Source organism: Eumetopias jubatus, unplaced genomic scaffold, assembly GCF_037043125.1.
Source record: "Eumetopias jubatus isolate StellerSeaLion01/CBP00866 unplaced genomic scaffold, mEumJub1_p1.0 scaffold_3, whole genome shotgun sequence".
Taxonomy (NCBI): domain Eukaryota; kingdom Metazoa; phylum Chordata; class Mammalia; order Carnivora; family Otariidae; genus Eumetopias; species Eumetopias jubatus.
The window spans coordinates 156,714,316-156,723,708 of NW_028274809.1; the positions used below are offsets into that span (position 1 = coordinate 156,714,316).

Consider the following 9,393-nt stretch of genomic DNA (forward strand, 5'->3'; position numbering starts at 1 on the left):
ATAATTTATATAAGTTCTCAATATTAGTTAAATAATCAACTTTTGTGTGTTTTTTAATAATTAGTTTGCATATGCTTAATTATTTTATTTTAAAATTATTAACATGTTTTGAAGTGGATAACATGCCAGATTTGATATCTTATGGACTCAATTATTTTAGCACATTTAAAAATATAACTTCAGTTTTATATGACCATTGAGAAAGATTTTGAGGAAAAATGATGAACCAGATGCAGTTATAGTTAGCTATTTACCACTGAAAGTATAGTTTTAAGCTCTTCTATGTATAAGCAAGCAATAGGATGGTATGTGCATGAAATTAAAATAGATTTTTAAATATAGTGTTATTTTATGACTGAAATTTTATTGCAGATGCATAAAACTGATCGTATATATAGTGAAATCACATATAAAGTTTGCTATCTTATTTTCAATTAATCCTCAGGATTTCTGATAGCACCCATAGATATAATTCTGCCTAATTAAATATTATGTATGGAATGGTGACTTCATTTTAATTTTACTTTGATTAATATTTCAAGTTTTTTAAAGGGGTTCCTGGGCTTCAAGTTATAATAAAAGACCAAATTACTTGTAATAAATCAACATATTTAAGGCCTTTTGTAAGCCACTGCAACTTTTATATACTAAATATATTTTTTTAGCAACTCTGTTTTCAGATCACTGAAACAGTAAGATATTTCAAACTCACTTTGTTCTTTTCCTGACACTGACTTGAATCAATCATTTCTCTAAGAGCTCTGGGTTTTGTTTTATTTTTTAAAGAGGATGGTCTTTGATAACTAAGTTCTAGGCTCTAGGTGTGATATTGCAATTTGCAGGCCTTCTGATACTGGACAGGAGCTATACACATGTTATTTGAATTCATACTGTTACTTCCAATTCTAATCCAAAATTAATCAGGTTTCATTTAGTTTTTCCTTTCCACAGTTTTATCTCCCTTGCCTGACAGTGAGAAACTTGGTTCCAATTATCTTTAATGTATTTACTTATTCACCTAATAGGTAGGACTGTCATGACAAAATACCACAGGCTGGGTGGCTTAAACAACAGAAATTTATTTTCCCACAGTTCTGAAGCCTAAAAGTTTGAGATCAAAGTGTTTGGCAGGGCTGGTTTCTCCTAAGGGCCATGAGGGAAGGATCTGCTTCAGGCTTCTCTCCTTGGCTTACAGATGGCTGTCTTCTCCCTGAGTCTTCACATTGTCTCCTCTCTTTGTGTGTTTGTGTCCAAATTTCCTCTTCTTATGACATTAGTCATATTAGATTAGGGTCTACCCTAATGACTTCATTTTAACTGAATCACCTCTCTAAAGACCCTATTGCTGCATTTTGAGGTACTGGGGGGTTCTGACTTTAACATATTAATTGGGGGGCATACAGTTCAGCCCATAACACCCCCTAATTGTAACCAATTTCTCATTGTCATCACTACCCCTTTTCTGTCTGCCCACCCTCCTCACCTCTCTTGAACTGACAGCCTGTTCTGGACTGCCATCCCACCTTATGGACACCTTCACTTTGAGTATGCTCTGACACCCTGTAGAGATCAGCCTTTTACATGTAGACTTTCCAAATTATCTGAGCTCTAACATTCTGTACTAGACTGCATCTTGTTTTCGATCCCTTCTTTATCCCACTTCAGGTGTAGCCTGCAATATATTAACTGTTATATCCTTTCAGATTTGACACCTATGCAAGATAATTCTTTAAGTATTGCCAAAGAAATCCCAAGGTTGACTAACAATACCCTTTTGACTATTGAACTGCTAAAGTCAGCCAAATATCCCAGACTTCTCACCATACTCAAGAAGTGAGTATCCAAAGAAGTGTAGTCTCCAAAAAGACAATTCTCTCAATCCCAGGGCAGATTTGTTAATGGGGGAAAAAATGAATATAATAGCTCTTCCCAGATTTTCAAACCAGAGGCTGCCAAATGAAGTAGCTGATCAAGGAAAAATGATCTACTATCAGGTTAGGTTTTCCTTGCTATTTCTTTCCCTCAGGAAATCATATGAACTTGTGTAGCATATGTTTATTACACACACCTACACTAAAAAATCTTGAATGGATAATTCCACTTTTTTAGTTTTTATCCTTCTCTTTTCCAAGTAAGATATGTTATTGTAATTGCCAGGTTGTCTGTTTCAGGTAAATAAATTTTCTTTTGCGTGTGGGTCACTATACTATATATTCTAGATCTTGGATTTGGAGCTAGAAGCAATAACTGGAAGTATAATTTGAGTAGAAGTGATCAATTCTGAGAATGCGTGCACAGAGATGCCAAAGTGGGCCCCATTTGCAAGGGACCTTTTCTTTCTTTTTTTCTTTTTTTATTTAAATGTTTTATTCTAGTATAACATACATACAGAAAAGCACACAAGTCATAAATGTGACTCAGTGGATTTTCACAAAGTAAACACATTCTTATAACCATTACAGACCAAGTAACATACATTACCAGGACCACACAAGCCCTCTCATACCCACTTTAAGATACTACATCCCAGCCTAACTATCTTTACTTATAATACTATAGATGAGCTTTACCTTTCTTTCAAATTTTAAATAAGTGGAATCTATATTATTCTTTTGTTTTTGGCTCCTTTCACTTTATGAGATTCTTTTATATTGTTGTATATAAGTAATTCTTTCCTTTTTATTATATAACAGTATTCCAATAGATGAACATACACAATTTTATTTATTCTATGCCAGATATTTGAGTTCTTTCAAGTCTGGGGCTTATTGTGAATAGTGTTGCTATGAATATACTTGTGTTTGTCTTTTAACAGATGTATATACAGATCTTCTGGGTATGTGCTTAAAAGTGGAGTTGCTGGGACATAGGATATATTCATATATCCAGCTTTAGTAGTGTGGGAGAGGAAAAAGGTTTTCCTCTGTCCTTCAAGGTTTTTCCACCCGGACTAAAAACCAGATTTACACAAGACTGATTAATAGAGAATGTTGGCTAATTGTATTTAAATTAAAAAAAAAAAAAGACTGATTAATAGAAAATGAAACAAGGTTTAATAATATATATATCCCTGTATACATGGGAGAGACCAAAAAACCTGAGTATCTCACCAAAATAGCTGAAGCTATCACCTTAAATACCATCTCCATCTAAAGACAAGAGAAGATGTAGGTAGAGGATCATTTATGGGAGGTCACCATAAAAAGCATAGTAAAAAAGGCTAAAGTTGTCGTGCAGATTTAAGTTCATCCCTTCTCCACTGATAACAGTTTCCAGGAATCTAAGAGTCATCCCACTCTTCCTGATACTGAGGGAGACACCCCTACAATTGGAGATTTACCTTATACATGGAAATGTCTCTTAAGGAAGGGAAACCGGGATTTCAGAATTTGAATGGCCATTGAAAATATTCTACCATCAAGTAAGTAAACCATGAAACCTTCATGACCTATTGACTCCTGATTATATATTTGTTTCCTTATTGTACTTTGAGGTTTATATAATTAACTGATTCCAGATATCCTGGCAATATTGTAATCTTCAAGAAAATATAGCCATAAGTGAACAAAACTCATGCAAATAATACAGCTTGGCAGCTGCTTTTAGTACCTCCCTCTTTTTTTTAAATTTTATTTTATCTTAATCACCATACATTACATCATTAGTTTTTGAGGTAGTGTTCCACGATTCATTGTTTGCATATAACACCCAGTGCTCCATGCAGTGTGTGCCCTCTTTAATACCCATCACCAGGCTAACCCATCCCCCCACCCCTGTCCCATCTAGAAACCTGTTTGTTTTTCAGAGTTCATCGTCTGTCATGGTTCGTCTCCCCCTCCAATCCCCGCCCCTTCATTCTTCCCCTCCTCCTATCTTCTTTTTTTTTTTCTTAACATATATTGCATTATTTGTTTCAGAGGTACAGGTCTGTGATTCATCAGTCTTACACAATACACAGCGCTCACCATAGTACATACCCTCCCCAATGTCTATCACCCAGCCACCCCATCCCTCCAACCCCCATGACTCCAGCAATCCTCAGTTTGTTTCCTGAGATTAAGAATTCCTCATATCAGTGAGATCATATGATACATGTCTTTCTCTGATTGACTTATTTCACTTAGCATAATACCCTCTAGTTCCATCCATGTCATTGAAAATGGCAAGATTTTTTTTGATGGCTGCATAATATTCCATTGTGTGTGTGTGTGTGTGTGTGTGTGTGTGTGTGTGTGTGTGTGTATACCACATCTTTATCCATTCATCTGTCGATGGACATCTTGGCTCTTTCCATAGTTTGGCTATTGTGGACATTGCTGCTATAAACATTGGGGTGCATGTACCGCTTCGGATCACTACATTAGTACTTGCCTCTTTTAAAAAAAACTTTTAAATATTTTTTGTGAAATATAACATGCACAAAAATATGCAAAAGATTTAATAGTATAGTTTATTAGTTTTTCTTATCTTTTGACACACTATGGTATAACTTTGCATTTTTTTGTTTATTATATGTAGAATCATACTGGTGTATACTTTGGTGTCTGAATATTTTCAGCCTACCAAATGTTTGTGATACCTATGCGTGTGATTGCATGCATTTGTAGTTCACTCATTTTTATTGTATAATTACATCAGAATTTTTTCTTTTATGTATGATGGACATTTGAGTTGTGTGCTATTTTAGGCTTTAACAGATGCGATTTTTTTCATATCTTATAGTATAAACATACCATGTTCTATTGGAAATATACCCCAGAAGAAGTAACTGGATGAGAACATACACATATTTTCAACTTGTCTTCAATGAAGCCTATTAGAATTTTGTTTTTGTTTGTTTGTTTTTCTGGGAAAAGAATCTCTGGCAAGAAATCCTGAGAAGCACAGAATCATAGTAAAGAGCTCATTAAGATTAGTCTTTTGGACTCATAGTATATCAGATTGTGGGGATGTGTGCATAGGCACACTGCAGGTGGTATGGGCAAGAAAGAAGTTCTGAAGCATGAGGATATATATTGTAGTAGTGGATTGGCACTTGGCTATTTAAGTCATCTTTAATTTTATAATTTTCATTTCAGTAAACTTAAGCTACTACTGTCCACAAGACACAAAAAAATGAAAAATGTATCTGGCAGTTTTTAAATTTAAAGAGCTAGACTTTTGATCCCTTGATTCATTTCCATGTCCTTTTACAGGTGACACTGAACCCTAAGAGGTAAATTATAAGTCTTGCAGGATAACACAGGGTTTAAATCACCTCAATTTCTGTGTCCTTTTAAATGAATTTGTACAACTTTTAGAATATATTTTATGTTGTATTGAAATGGCAACTGGGATGTGTATTGAAAAGGAAAAAGCGCGATCTGGAAAACCAAATTAAATACCATTATAGTTCAATGCCATTGGCCAACATTTTTCAAATTCTAAGATCAGAATGAAATATGAAAAATTCCCCTTTCACCTCATAATCTTTTGAAAATACAGATTTTTTGGTAAATAGAGCAAATTAAACAATTAACTTGTGGCTATGATTTATTTAACTCATTTGACTAGAGATTTATATGGAGAGAATATTCTCATTGATGCAAGATACTGTTAAAATATATACCATAAAATTAAAATTTATTAGCAGAAACCACACCAAGATTATTTAGTCTTTAAAAGGAAACTTATCCTTTGCATAAAATCAATATTTAACTTGAGACATTGATGTCATTGAATTGGCCTGTGCTAATTTTTCAAAAATTGATTTAGATCTGTATTTTTTATCTTAATGTAAAAGAGAAACTATAAATAAAATGAATCAGGCACTATTATATGGCACATATGTTTTAAACACTTTGAAACTTTTGAAACCTATATACTCCTAAACACCTACAGTTATCAAAAAGCCAGATAGAATTTATTTGAAAGATGGAAGACATATCTATGCAATTCTAAGACCACTTAACATATTTTGAAAGTGTAACTATATTTGGAGTAATGATAAACAATAAAGTAAAAGGTAAAGGATTTGATACAGAATCAGTAATAAATACTCTAAGATTAAGAAAACCTTTCTTCTCACCCCGGCTGCAACGCTCGACCCCGGCATCCCCCCGGCTTGCCTGCTCGCCATGGCCGACAAGGAAGCAGCCTTTGATGACGCAGTAGAAGAACATGTGATCAACGAAGAGTACAAAATATGGGAAAAGAAAACCCCTTTTCTTTACAATATGGTGATGACCCATGCTCTGGAGTGGCCTAGCCTAACTGCACGGTGGCTTCCAGATGTAACCAGACAAGAAGGGAAAGACTTCAGCATGCATCGACTTGTCCTGGGAACACACACGTCAGATGAAAAAAACCACCTTGTGATAGCCAGTGTGCAGCTCCCTAACGATGATGCTCAGTTTGATGCTTCACACTACTATGGTGAAAAAGGAGAATTTGGAGGTTTTGCCTCAGTTAGTGGAAAAATTGAAATAGAAATCAAGATCAACCATGAACAAGAAGTAAACTTGGCGTATTATATGCCCCAGAACCCTTGTATCATTGCAACAAAGACTCCATCCAGTGATGTTCTTGTTTTTGACTATACAAAACATCCTTCCAAACCAGACCCTCCTGGAGAGTGCAACCCAGACTTGTGTCTGTGTGGACATCAGAAGGAAGGCTATGGACTTTCTTGGAACCCAAATCTCAGTGGGCACTCAGTGCTTCAGGCGACCATACCATCTGCCTCTGGGACATCACTGCTGTTCCAAAGGAAAGAAAAGTGGTGGATGCAAAGACCATCTTTACAGGACATAAAGCAGTAGTAGAAGATGTTTCCTGGCATCTGCTCCATGAGTCTCTGTTTGGGTCAGTTGCTGATGATCAGAAATTTATGATCTGGGATACTCGTTCAAACAATATTTCCAAACCAAGCCACTCAGTTGATGCTCACACTGCTGAAGTGAACTGCCTATCTTTCAATCCTTATAGTGGGTTCATTCTGGCCACAGGATCAGCCAACAAGACTGTTGCCTTATGGGATCTGAGAAATCTGAAACTTAAGTTGCATTTCTTTGAATAACATAAGGATGAAATATTCCAGGTTCAGTGGTCGCCTCACAATGAGACTATTTTTGCTTCCAGTGGTACTGATCGCAGACTGAATGTCTGGGATTTAAGTAAAATTGGAGAGGAACAATCCCTGGAAGATGCAGAAGATGGGCCACCAGAATTGTTGTTTATTCATGGTGGTTACACTGCCAAGATATCTGATTTCTCCTGGAATCCCAATGAACCTTGGGTGATTTGTTCTGTATCAGAAGACAATATCATGCAAGTGTGGCAAATGGCAGAGAATATTTATAATGATGAACATCCTAAGGGAAGCGTGGGTCCAGAAGGACAAGGGTCCTGGATATATCTGCACTTCTTGTGATTTGAGACTCCTCCTTTTTTATTTCCCTCTCAACCCTGAGATTGATTTAACACTGGTTTTGAGACACAGACTTTGGCTATCCCTCTATGATAGGTACCATCAACAATGTTATTAGCCCAAACAGAGGGTGTTCTCTAAATATTAACTGTGGGACTTGATTCAGTAAAGCCACAGACTTATATTTAAATTTTCTTTAGGAATTTTCTAGTAACAAAGGTCTAAAGTAGCCACAGAAAGGGGAATATTATGTGTGGTTATTTTTCTTCTTAGGCTATATCCCCAAGTTTTTCAGACTCCTTTAAGTAAAGGCTAAAGTAAAGAAGGAGTAGAGCCAAGTGAGGTAGATGTCTGAGCCATGAAGTATAAATACCACAAGATGTCGTTTTTATTCAGGAAATGGGAGAGATTCAAGTCATATAAATTCCTATTCTAAAATTTTCACACCTGACTTTCCAGGATGCACATTTTCCTATGTAAACCGGTCTCCTCTCAGTTTCTTCAGTTAAGTCAAAACTATGTGTTCCTCTTTCCCCATATATTTTTGCTTGTTAGTGTATTTCTTGAGCTGTTTTCGTATTTCTTTCCTTTCTGTGAAACGTTTTTTTAAAAAACTTGGGACCACCAAGTTGTAAAGATGTATATTTTTACCTGACAGTTATACCATAGTTAGACTGTCCAGTTGAGTTGAGAAGAGTGAATTGATAGCTTGTATTTGTTTTTAAAATTAAATTAATCCTGGATAAGAGTTACTTTTTTTTTTTTTTTTTTTAGGAGTTAGTCTTTGACCACTAGTTTGGTACCATCTCCATTTTGGGTGACCTGTTTCAGCTGCAGGCCTGTTATTCTCCACGACTAACTGTGTAAGTGCTTATAATGGAATAAATTGCTTTTCTACATAAAAAAAAAAAAAATAGAAAACCTTTGTTCTAACTACTCTTTTCTTATCTTACATGTCTTGAGACCGTGAATACTCTGCTTTAACATTTCTTTTTTTTTTAAGATTTTATTTATTTATTTGACAGAAAGAGACATGGCAAGAGAGGGAAACACAAGCAGGGGGAGTGGGAGAGGGAAAAGCCAAGCTGGCTTTGCGAAGGCAGACACTTAATGACTGAGCCACCCAGGCGCCCCTGTTTTAATATTTCTGTACCATAATGTACCTATTTCCAAAATAAGACTTTTGATCTTTTAGATACAGAATGGTAGCAACTGTTGTGAAAAATCTACCAATAGATCTTGATAGATTTTGGACATTATTTTTAGCCTCAAGATTGCCATTCCTTCAGTCTTTCACACATTCATTCAAAAATATTAATTATACATTTACTAAATGCAAAACTCAGTGAAATCTTCAAAATATGCAAAGTTTGAAAAAGACAACTTCCTGCCTCCAGCAGCACATGGTCTGTCAAAGGAGATCAACAAAAGTTCAAGGAGTTTTCATACAGTAATATTATACGAGCATATTGAGCAAATATAGATTATGAGGTCCATGAACATGGCATATCTGTATTAAATATCTTAGTATCTTCCCTGATTATAAAACTAGTGCATATATATTGACTCATGTGGAATATCATGATGCACAGTGCTTGACACTGAGTAAGAAAGTGATGATTTTTGTTGAAAGAATAAACTTGAGTTAACATTTATTTTATTATTACTATATTCACATTAATATTTTAAGAGATTTTATACATATTAATTGATTTTATTCCTAGAACATTATTTTTTTAAAGAAGATTCTATTTATTTATTTATTTATTTATTTATTTGAGAGGGACAGAGAGCCTGAGAGAGAGTGAGCAGGAGCAGGGGGGGAAGGGCAGAGGGAGAAGCAGGCTCCCTGCTGAGCAGGGAACCCCATGCGGGATCATGACCTGAGCTGAAGGCAGACACTTAGACTGAGTCACCTAGATGCCCCTATTCCTACAACATTCTTATGAAACTCTTTACATTTTACAATTGATGAAACTGATTCA

The 9,393-nt window shown here is 35.4% G+C and overlaps 1 pseudogene; it reads left to right on the forward strand.

Moving 5' to 3' along the window:
* The first annotated feature begins 6,116 nt into the window (after window positions 1–6,116).
* On the forward strand, window positions 6,117–7,526 carry LOC114210069 (histone-binding protein RBBP4 pseudogene; annotated as a pseudogene).
* The last annotated feature ends 1,867 nt before the right edge of the window (window positions 7,527–9,393 follow it).